This window comes from Geotrypetes seraphini, chromosome 1 (assembly GCF_902459505.1).
Source record: "Geotrypetes seraphini chromosome 1, aGeoSer1.1, whole genome shotgun sequence".
Lineage (NCBI taxonomy): Eukaryota > Metazoa > Chordata > Amphibia > Gymnophiona > Dermophiidae > Geotrypetes > Geotrypetes seraphini.
In genome coordinates, this window is record NC_047084.1 from 362,648,590 (window position 1) to 362,660,333 (window position 11,744).

At 43.2% G+C, this 11,744-nt stretch overlaps 1 protein-coding gene across 3 annotated transcripts in view; it reads left to right on the forward strand.

Moving 5' to 3' along the window:
- EPHA5 (EPH receptor A5) overlaps positions 1-11,744 on the forward strand; it is a 690,216-nt gene that overhangs the window by 371,895 nt on the left and 306,577 nt on the right. The gene's annotated exons all lie outside the window — the stretch shown is intronic.

Here is an 11,744-nt window from a genome sequence, read left to right on the forward strand (position 1 = left end):
TAAATGTTCTTCACTTTTCTATTACAAGTGTATTTCTTCCCACTTATCCTTATGTTTCTATGGCAAATAGGTCAACATTTACCCAGTTTGTACGGTCTGTATTCCTGTAGTAACTATAGGAAAGTATGTTTAATCGTCATTTTTGTGAAATGTTAATACTTTTTACTCTGTACAACGCTTTGAAGTATCGAAAAGGAGTTTAATCAAAAATTGAATAAACTATAAACTATAAACTATAAACTTCAATATAGACAGCCTGTCTGGGGAGCACTTTTTTTAAAAAATGTGCATCCCGATTGGTTGATTAGACATGATTTGTTGATGCCTGTGATATTTTGGGACTTGTATTTGCCTGATGCATTGGCACCAGAGTACAAAACCCTCAGAGGAGAAATAATGACCTTGGGCTCCTTTTACTAAGGTGTGCTAAGGTTTTAACGCGTGGAATAGCGCGCTACATTGCCCTGCGCGCGAGACCTTAACGCCAGCATTGAGCTGGCGTTAGTTCTAAAGGCATAGCGCATGGTAATTTCCTGTGTGCCCTGAAAACGCTAGCGCGTCTTAGTTAAAGGATCCTCTTGTTATTCAAGAACTTTATCAGGACAAACTAAAGCCGTATCTGATCATTTCAATCTATTCCCAGACCTACAACTTTCCAGATAAATAGCTAACATGTAATTGGCCCTTGTTATTTTTCCTAATTCTGTAATTTGCACGGATATGTTCAGAATACCTTTTTAGTAATCCGCCTAGAACCGCAAGGTAATAGCAGAATAAAAGTCAGTAATGTAATGTATAACTAGGGAGTAAGGTGGAGTGGATGGCAAAAATATGTGAGAGCAGTGGCGTACCTAGGGTATGTGGCACCCGGGGCCCATCATTTTTTGACACCCCCCCCCCGATGTAAAAAAATATTTTTTGTAATGACCAAGAAAAGGAATAAATGGTCAGAATAGAAACAGGCAGTAAAAATTTTCTTATATTCCAAACATAACATAACATAAATTATGTCTGAATTGTCATGACATCAGAAGTACATATGGAGTAGTTGCAGGTGATGCTTGGGACAGTTCTGATTGTGTTAGTTCGGTTTTATGTGTTTTTTGAATAGAAGGGTTTTTATTTCTTTTTGAAGGTTTTGCAGTATGTGGTCGATGTCAATTGGTTGTAGGGTTGGGAGTCGAGTGTTGCAGCTCGAATGGCTAGGAGGTTGTCGAACTGTTTTTTTCTTTTGACGTTTTTGGTTGGAGGGTGTGTGAATGGTGCGTGAGTTCTCCTATGTCTGTTTGAAGTGGATTGAATTATTTAGCTGAAGAAATTAGTTACCCCCTCATCCCACACACATTAATTCTCTTCCATTTTTGTTCCCATTATAAAAAACACTGATAAGTTCCCAGAAAAAAAATACATTAAAATAAGAAGTGAAAACAAAGGCCCCTACAGATGAGAACATAACATAAGAATAGCCTAACTGGGTCAGACCAATGGTCCATCATGCCCAGTAACCCATTCTCATGGAAGCCAATCCAGGTCACTAGTACCTGGTCAAAACCCAAAGAGTAGCAACATTCCATGCTACCGATCCAGGGCAAGCAGACACTTCCCCCATGTCTTTAATAACAGATTATGGACTTTTCCTCCAGGAATTTGTCCAAATCTTTCTTAAAACTAGCTACACTATCTGCTTTTACCATAACTTCTGGCCACTTCATTTTTAAGTTTAGATCTTTCCTTTCAAACAGAGACCTTGCTAGATGTCAAATACAGCAAAAGGTAACTTCACATGGACTTAGCTGTGCAGGAAATGTGAATCTCCTCATACACCCACCATATAGTGCAAAAATGTGCAAAGGTCTGTTTTTTTCTTTCGATCACTACATAGCCTAATGCCACACAAGCAGTGCTGTACAAACATATTCTGTAGGTCAATGCTAAGGATAACAAAGTTTCCTTCCTTGGACCAGAAGGAGATACTGATAAACCACTGGAAGAGATCCCAACACAACACCCAAAGACCCACTCAGTGTGTGAACCAGTTGAGTGGAGTGGACTAACTGGGGGGTGGAAATGGGCCCGGAGTTTGCTCAGCAGAATTTCCCAGACCACCTCTTCCTCTCAACACATTGACACGCTGCCACCACCACCACTAGAAACACCTCACTGGGTAGGCCAGCTATGTTAGATAGATTGTGAGCCCACCGGGACAGATAGGGAAAATGCTTGAGTACCTGATTGTAAAACCGCTTAGAAAACTTTGATAGGCGGTATATAAAAAAATCCTAATAAAAAAAAAATAAAAAAAAAAAATGTTATAAACTTTATAAAACACATTATTATATTTTCTTATAAAGACCATATTTTAACTGAACTCTCTGACATCCTCAGCCTTTCCATTCACAAAAATAGAAGGAAGAAAAGTTCCCATTTCCTGCTGTTTCATGTCCCCGGCCTATACAATATTTTTTTTCTGCAGACCCTTCAAAAGTCTGACCAAATCCTCATTTCACTTGCATTATAAAGTACTGAGGATGCCATCTCTCCCCAATCCCAGGTCCTAAAGTCTAAGACAGTAGCGCAAACTAATGCTGCCAGATTCAGGAAAAAAAATTTCGATTTGATTTTCCTGCCCAGTTGGGTGATTTTTTTCAAAACTCCTGGTGGGTTTTATAGCTTTTTCACCACCTTTGGCTTCTCCTAACCACACTGGCGCTGTGGTGTAAATAAAATAAAGAAACAAAAAGGACTTTTCTTCTCTCTGTTAAATCCTAGCTTACGTTTGCAGTCCAACACCAGCTCTGTCAGGATACACATTTCAAATCTGACATATTATAATCACAAAACAGAAAATAAAATTAATTTTTCTACCTTTTGTTGTCTGGTTATATTTCAAATCTTGTTGGTCCAAGGCTCTGGTTTTCTTCTGATAACTTGCTTGCTAGGGTCTCCTTCTTTCTTCTTTCTGCGTGCTAACCATCCATCTGCCAACTCTGTCCTCCCTTTCCATTTCCCTTCCCTCCCCAGGAAGTCTGGTATCTTTCCTTTTTTTCATCTCCCTCCACAGATCCACCTTTTCTTAACTACCCTTTCATCCGGCATCTCTCCCTCCTTCCCCACCACCCCAGAGTCCACCATTTCTCCCTTTCTTTTCCCAATTACCCTCCTATCCAGTATCTCTATCCCTCCTCCACACCATCCCTTGTGTCTAATTTTTCTCCCTTTCAGTTCCTTCCCTCCCTAAATCTCATGGTCCATCATTTCTCTCCCTCTCCTCTATTTTCAGACCCATTATTTCTTCATCCCCCCCCCCAAAGTTTGGCATATGCACGTCTCTTTGAGCACCCCCTTCCCTCCGTGTACTTCTAAACCAGGGTCCCCCCCAAAGGCCTGTCCCCCCTTACAGGTCTGCCTGTCCCCCCTTGAAGGCCTGCACCCCCCTTGAAGGCCTGTCCCACCCCCTTGTAGGCCTGTCCCACCCCCTTGTAGGCCTGTCCCACCCCCTTGTAGGCCTGTCCCTCCCCCTTGTAGGCCTGTCCCCCCCACCTTGAAGACTTGCCTGCCTGTCCCCCCCTTGAAGGCCTGTCCCCCCCCTTGAAGGTCTGCACTCCCCCTGAAGGCCTGTCCCCCCCTTGAAGGCCTGTCCCCCCCTTGAAGGCCTGTCCCACCCCCTTGTAGGCCTGTCCCCCCCTTGTAGGCCTGTCCCCCCCTTGAAGGCCTGCCTGCCTGTCCCCCCCTTGAAGGCCTGCACCCCCCCGAAGTCCTGCACCCCCCCTGAAGGCCTGCACCCCCCCTGAAGGCCTGTCCCACCCCCTTGTAGGCCTGCCCACCCCCTTGTAGACCTGTCCCCCCTTGTAGACCTGTCCCCCCTTGAAGGCCTGCCTGCCCCCCCTTGAAGGCCTGTCCCTCCCCCTTGAAGGTCTGCACCCCCCTCCGAAGGCCTGTCCCCCCCCTTGAAGGCCTGTCCCCCCCTTGAAGGCCTGTCCCACCCCCTTGTAGGCCTGTCCCCCCCTTGTAGGCCTGTCCCCCCCTTGAAGGCCTGCACCCCCCCCGAAGTCCTGCACCCCCCCTGAAGGCCTGCACCCCCCTGAAGGCCTGTCCCACCCCCTTGTAGGCCTGCCCACCCCCTTGTAGACCTGTCCCCCCTTGTAGACCTGTCCCCCCTTGAAGGCCTGCCTGCCCCCCCTTGAAGGCCTGCCTGCCTGTCACCCCCCTCCCCCTTGAATGCCTGCCTGCCTGCCCACCCGCCCCACCCCGAAGGACCGCTCGCCCCCCTGGCCTCCCCGCACCACCTATGAAGCAGCACTACCTATGCTCCCGGCCTTGCCGTTCAGTCCCCACCACCACCACCACCACCACCCCCGAAGGACCGCTCGCCCCACTGACCTTCCTGCACCACCTATGAAGCAGCCGCAGCAGGATCGCGACGTCAGCTATCCCTGCGCTGCTTAGGCGCTGCTTCCTGCGCCGCGTTCCCGCCCCTCCTCTGACATCAGAGGAGGGGCGGGACTGCGGCGCAGGAAGCAGTGCCCAAGCAGCTCAGGGATAGCTGACCTCGCGATCCTGCTGCTTGCTGCTTCACAGGTGGTGCAGGAAGGTCAGTGGGGCGAGCGGTCTTTTGGGAGTGTGGGGGGACTGAACGGCAAGGCCGGGAGCACCCCTTCAGGGCTGGCACCCGGGGCAGACCGCTCCTCCCGCCCCCCCCCCTTGGTACGCCACTGTGTGAGAGTATGCATATTTCTTTTCTGTGTTGGGAGCAAGGATACAGAAGAAAAGAGGGAAAACACTTGGGGGAAGGGGGATGGAGGAGAATTGATTGAGGTGTAAAGATAGCTCACTGGATGGGAGCAGAGAGGTATTCCTACCGATAACCAGTATTGTATGGTAGCTAAGTAAATGTAGCTAGTTACTGTACTTCAATTTAAAAAAAAAAAAATTGTCACTTTACTTGTAAAGAAGTACAGGATAACATTTGTTACCTTTACTTTTCAGAAGTAATAGTTTTGCCAATTTTTGCTATTTTTAATAATAATAGTTTATATTCTGCAGGGCCATGAAGTTCTATGCGGTTTACAATGATTAAAAATAGTAGAGTGAAGAAAACGTTTTTAACCAGAGAGTCCACCTGGCCTTTCATGGTTAGGCCCTGGTCCAGTATTACACCCAGAACCTTCATAGTATGTTGAATAGAGTAACTGAGATTATAGATGCACAATGGAGTTTTTGTATCAAGTGGTTGTGATGAAGTTACAAATAATTTTGTTTTTTTCCATCTGAATTCAGTCATCCATTGTGCCATCAAGTTCAGTACATCTGTTGCCATAGGAGTAGCTTCAGAGAGAAAGGTAGCGAATGGGATAATGATCGTGAAGTCATCTATGTAGCTGAATACTTTTATCCCCAGTTGGGTCAGTTGTGCACCTAATGATGACATGTAAACATTGAAAAGCAATGGGGATAGTGGAGACCTCTGCGGAACGCCAGATGGATTACTCCAGATATTGGAGATATTGTAATTAAAATGAACTTGATAGGTGCGGGACATAAGGAAACCTCAGAACCAGTCTAGCACCTCTCCTCTGATACCAATTCTATCTATCTAGGCCAGTGATTCCCAACCCTGTCCTGGAGGAATACCAGGCCAATCGGGTTTTCAGGCTAGCCCTAATGAATATGCATGAGAGAGATTTGCATATGATGGAAGTGATAGGCATGCAAATTTGCTTCATGCATATTCATTAGGGCTAGCCTGAAAACCCAATTGGCCTGGTGTTCCTCCAGGACAGGGTTGGGAACCACTGATCTAGGCATTGTAACAATTTTCCATGGTCCACTAAGTCAAAGGCAGAGCTCATATCAAATTGCATAATCAAGGCATTAAGGCCCCTACTGAACAAGAAACATAAATTATCTAAGGTGGCTGCAATTACTGTCTCAGTGCTAAACATAGGTCTGAATCCGGATTGAGTTTTGTGTAGAAGAGAGAACTGGTCAAAGATATTCCATTAATTGGGTATGTACCAATCCTTCCATGATTTTTACAGAAAATAGAATGGATACTACTGGTCTATAGTTGGTTACTGATGTTAATGATTCTTTACGATTTTTTGGAATTGGGGTTATTATAATGTGACCATTATTAGTAAGGAATTTCCCAGTTTTTAACATGTCGACCAAATAATTCAACAAAGTTAGTTTAAATTCTAATGGAGCTGCTTTCATAATTTCTGGGGGACAGGAGTCCAAAATGCAGTATGATTTAGTGTATTTGTTGTATAATTTGCTGAAATTGTTCCATTCTAAATTTTGGAAGGAGTTCCAGATCATATCCGCTGGTGTTTCATTTACTTGTATATTAACTGTTTGATGTTTATATATGTCATTCATCGAACAGTTAATTCTTAAGTTTTTAATTTTTGAATCAAAATACTGTGCTAGATCATTTGCCGAAGGTAGCATAATATTATGCATGAGTTGAGTGTGGCGTGTGGTGTCAAATAAATTTGTAACCAAGTTGAATAGTTGTTTTGTATTGATTCCTTTCGAACTAGTATTTTACAAAGATGCGCTATGCTTTTAAGCACGCGGTAAATATTAGCACAAGCTAATCACACGCTGAATGTTAACACGTGCATGTTATCCTTTGGACGTGTTAGCAGTTAGCGCATGCGCTAAAATGCTTAGCACACCTTTGTAAAAGAGAGCCTTTGTCACAGCTGATGCTTTCAATTAAAAGTAAAAGTAGAAGTGAGATGTAACCGGGAACAGGATTTTGTTATTGCAAACCTCGTCACGCAAACAATGGATCGTCTCATCTTAAATTTTACTGTTCAGTTAATATAGCCTATAAGAGCAATAAAGTTGCCTATGGGGGTCCTTTTAACTAAGGCGTGGTAACCAATTTAGTGCACACTAATTGATGTAGTGCGTGCTAAATGCTAAGGCACCCACAGAATATAATGTAAGCCTTAGCATTTAGCACGTGCTTATCTTTAGCACACGCTAAATTGATTAGTGCGAGCTAAATTGGTTAGCGTGTCTTAGTAAAAGAACCCTTACGTTTGGTGAAGTGGTTACAGGTCTCCAGCCAAAACAGGAAAGTGATGAGTTAGGTCACTTTGAAGTGGAAATGAAGCTGAAGCTGATTGCACGTCTCTACCGCAATAGACTGTTGGTCATCCCATGGAGAATTTTACCTCGGGGGTGACTATCCATTGTATTGGCAGTCTTTGGAAAGGAAGTCTGCTTATCTGGCCTTAAGACTGAAGGGTTCTCACACTTTTGACATTCTTGCATCTGTTCTTGAAGATATCCAAACATAGTTTACCATAAATGAAAAATGGTTAAAACAACAGACAATGATTTCAACTTTATGAGAAACCCTCTCTGTAATTGGACAACTTGACAATGATAATGAAGATGAAGACGCAAGTGATAAATTATACAGCACTGCTTTCAATGACAACAGTGATAAGAACATAAGAACATAAGAAGTTGCCTCCGCTGAGGCAGACCATAGGTCCATCCTGCTCAGCGGTCCGCTCCCGCGGCGGCCCATCAGGCCCATTGCCTGAGCAATGGTCTATACCTATCTATACCCCCCAATCCCTTTTTCTTCTAGGAATCTATCCAAACCTTCTTTGAAACCATTTAATGTTTTCTTGTCTACAACAGCCTCTGGAAGCGCGTTCCATGTATCCACCACCCTCTGAGTGAAAAAGAACTTCCTAGCGTTTGTTCTGAACCTGTCCCCCTTCAATTTCTCCCAATGCCCCCTTGTGCTTGTGGTGCCCCTTAATTTGAAAAATCTGTCCCTGTCTACTTTCTCTATGCCCTTCAGGATCTTGAAGGTTTCTATCATGTCTCCTCTAAGTCTTCGCTGATGATAAAGTACTCTTTGTTATATGGAAATCAAGTGTGACACAAACTTGCAGACCCAGCCAAAAGACATCAGTAATACTGCAGCCTGGCCTGATGCAAAGAAACTTTTTTATCAGCCTGAACAATCCACATCCTGCTAGTACACTTGTTGAAAACCCTTTTAAGCGGTGCTGGTTTTAATAATGACTCTGAAGCACACTCACATGAGTGACAGTCATTTTCAAAATAAAGTTTTATTAAAAGCAAAGCCTACGTTAGGAAACAACTTAAAATGGAATTTTCTAATTTGGAACAAAATATTAAAGATTTTGGGGCTCCTTTTGCGTTAGGGCTTTAATGCGCGGAATAGCGCCCGCTAAATTGCTGTGCGCACTAGACCTTAACGCCAGCATTGAGCTGGCATTAGTTCTAGCCGCATAGCACGGGTTCAGCGCATGCTAAAATGCTGCGTGCGCTAAAAACGCTAACGTAGCTTAGTAAAAGTAGCCCTTGGAGTCACAATTGACCTCGAAATGGGAACAAATTACTTTACAGGCCCTCTTAAAAGCTAAACATAAATACAATGAGATTTCCTCTCAACTGGCTAGGAAAGATTTGTTTTCTCAACAGGCTCTGTCTTATGGAAACTCGAATAAAGCGGGAGGTGCCAGGTCAAAAGTGCGCAAAGACAAAAGCGCGCCGACAACCCAGCGCAGACAACTGAGCGCAAGATGGAAGCGTGCCGAAGAAAAACAGTATTTTAAAGGGCTCTGACGGGGGGTGTGGGGGGAACCCCCCCCACACTTTACTTAACAGAGATCATGCTGGCGTTGTGGGGGGTTTGTGGGGTTGTAACCCCCCACATTATACTGAAAACTTCACTTTTTTCCTAAAAAAGAGGGAAAAAGTTAAGTTTCCAGTAAATGAGGGGGGTTACAACCCCCCAAACCCCCCACAATGCCGGCGCAATCTCTATTAAGTAAAGTGGGGGGTTCCCCACCAACACCCCCTGTCGGAGCCCCTTAAAATACTGTTTTTCTTCGGTGCGCTTCCGCCTTGCGCTCAGTTGTCTGCGCTGGGTTGTCGCTGCGCCTTTGTTGTCGCGCGCTTTAGTCTTTGAACCAAGCGGGAAGATTATTAGCTAATTACCTCAAAGCAAAAAAAAGAAAAGTAAAAATTGTGGCTACTATAGATGATACTCATTCTCAAATTGGATCTGTTTTAAAACAATTTTTGAACTTTTATAAAGCTTTATATTCTTCTGAGCTTTATTCAGAAAAGCAAAGTATATTGAATTGTAGTGAAATAAAGTTGTTGGGATAAAAGTATAAGAGCATAAGAATAGTCATACTGGGTGAGACCGATGGTCCCTCTAGCCCAGTCTCCTATTTCCAGCACTAGTCAATCCAGGTCACAAGTATCTGGCAGACACCCAAATAGTCGCAACATTCCATGCTACCGATCCCAGGGCAAGCAGCGGTTTCCCCCATGTCTCTCTCGATAACAGACTTTTCATTCAGGAACTTGTCCAAACCTTTTTTTTAAACCAGCTACACTAACCACTGCTATCAAATTCCCTGGCAATGATTCTCAGATCTTAACTATTCTTTGAGTGAAAAAAATATTACTTTCTATTTGTTTTAAAAGCATTTCCATGCAATTTCATTGAGTGTCCCTTGGTCTTTGTACGTTTTGAAAAATCAATTAACTTTTACCCATTCTACAGTACTCAGGATTTTGTAGACCTCGGTCATATCACCTCTCGGCCATTTCTTTTCCAAGCTGATGAGCCCTAACTTTTTTAGCATTTCCTCAAGCAAGAGGAGCTTTTCTTTAAACCTTTTCTTATTTCACCCATCATTTTTGAGATACAGCGATCAGAACTAAACGCAATGCTCAAGGTAAGGTTGCACCATGGAGCAATACATAGGCATCATAAAATGATTTAGCATCCCTTTCCTAATCATTTCTAGCATCCTGTTTGCTTTCTTGGGTGCCGCTGCACACTGGGCAAAATATTTCAGTGTGGAGGGGCATTTTCAATAGGACTTTTTAAATGGCACTTTCCACTTAAGTTGGGGGCCTAACTTAAGGCACCGTATATAGAACAAGGACCTAAATTTCTAGGGATAATGCTTGTGGCAGTCAGGAAAATACTGATTGCAAGAGGCTGAATAGCAGGCCCTAAATATATAACATTGGCTACTCTATCCCTAAAAGTTTATAGCAATCTACAAAATGTTCAAAGAGGAATGAAAATCATAACAGGGATGCAACACATCTTTTAGTAAAGAGATTAAACAGGTTAGGTCCTCAGCTTTGAAAAGAGACAACTGAGAGGAGATATGATATGGAGATTACAAAATCATTAATGAGGTGAAATTATTTAAAAAAGGGACAGGTTTTAAGCATTTAAAACACTATAACAAGCGGACATGTCATAAAAAATAGCAATCAGGTATGGGGTGTATAGTATGATTGAGGTAGCAGCAAATGCTGTATTATGATGTTTTTTATTTTTCCTATAGTTTTTTTCTGTTATTTGTCTTATGTTTTATTTAAATGGACTCCAACCCCATGTTCTTTTGTGGGCTACAAGAACTATGCTTCCTTGGAAGCTCTTCTTTTTTGTTTATGCTTTCTAAAACCAATAAAATTTTCTTGAACTAAAAAAAAAATGAAAAAAAGCAGGTCTGCCCAAGTCCGGTCCTCGAGATCTACTAGCATGCCTGGTTTTCTGGATATCCACAATGAATATGCATGAGAGAGATTTGCCTGCACTGCCTTCTTGGTATGCAAATCTCTCTCATGCATGTTCATTGTGGATATCCAGAAAACCTGGCCTGCCAGTAGATCTCGAGGACCGGACTTGGGCAGCACTGCTTTAAAGGGTTTCTTGCTTATGTTTAAAGTGTGTCTTTTTTTTCTTTAAATTTTGTCTGTTGTACAAATGTGAAAAGTTCCATAAAAAGGAAACTTAACAATCGGCCAACTGAAAACAAATTGTGGCAAGTATGTTTTCATTCTGCACATAGGTCCCCTTTTATAAAACTGCATTAGGCTTTTTTATCACCAGCAACGGCGGTATTAACTCCGACGCTCATAGGAATTCTATGAGTGTCAGAGTTTTTACCGCTGTAACCGGTGATAAAAAGCCTAATGTGGCTTCATAAAGGGAGGGGGAGGGGATAATTAAGCCACATAATCCATCAGAATAGTTGTTATATGGGATTTTATATTCCCCCAAATCCTCCAGAGTATGAGGTGGGTTACATCAACATTTGTTAGATAAGATTAAACATATGAGGTGTAAGGTTTAAAAAAATTGGTTAAACTTCTAACATAGTTGTTATATATAGCATTTTTCATATCACAGAGGCAGTCATACAGTGCAAAGTCAGCGTCACATTAGTACCTTAACCAGAATTTATAAAACAGTCATGTTCTTGGGTTTGTTTATCTATATATATAAAATCGGATGTATGTATGTATGTGCCGCGATCACGCAAAAACGGCTTGACCGATTTGAAAGAAACTTGGTATGCAGATCCCTCACTACCCGGGATAATATGTTCTGGGGGTCTCGCGGCCCAACTGCACACGTGGGCGGAGCTACAAACAGAACTTCAGATTTCACCCATTCAAGTCAATGGGAAAAATGTAAAAAGCTGTGGGACCGATTTGAACTAAACTTGGTATGCTGATCCCTCACTACCTGGGGTGATATGTTCTGGGGGTCTCGCGGCCCACCTGCACACATGGGCGGAGCTACAAACAGAAAATCAGATTTCACCCATTCATGTCAATGGAAAAAATGTAAAACCTGCCTCCGCAAAACCGGCTTGCCCGATTTGAACGAAACTTGGTATGCGGATCCCTCACTACCCGGG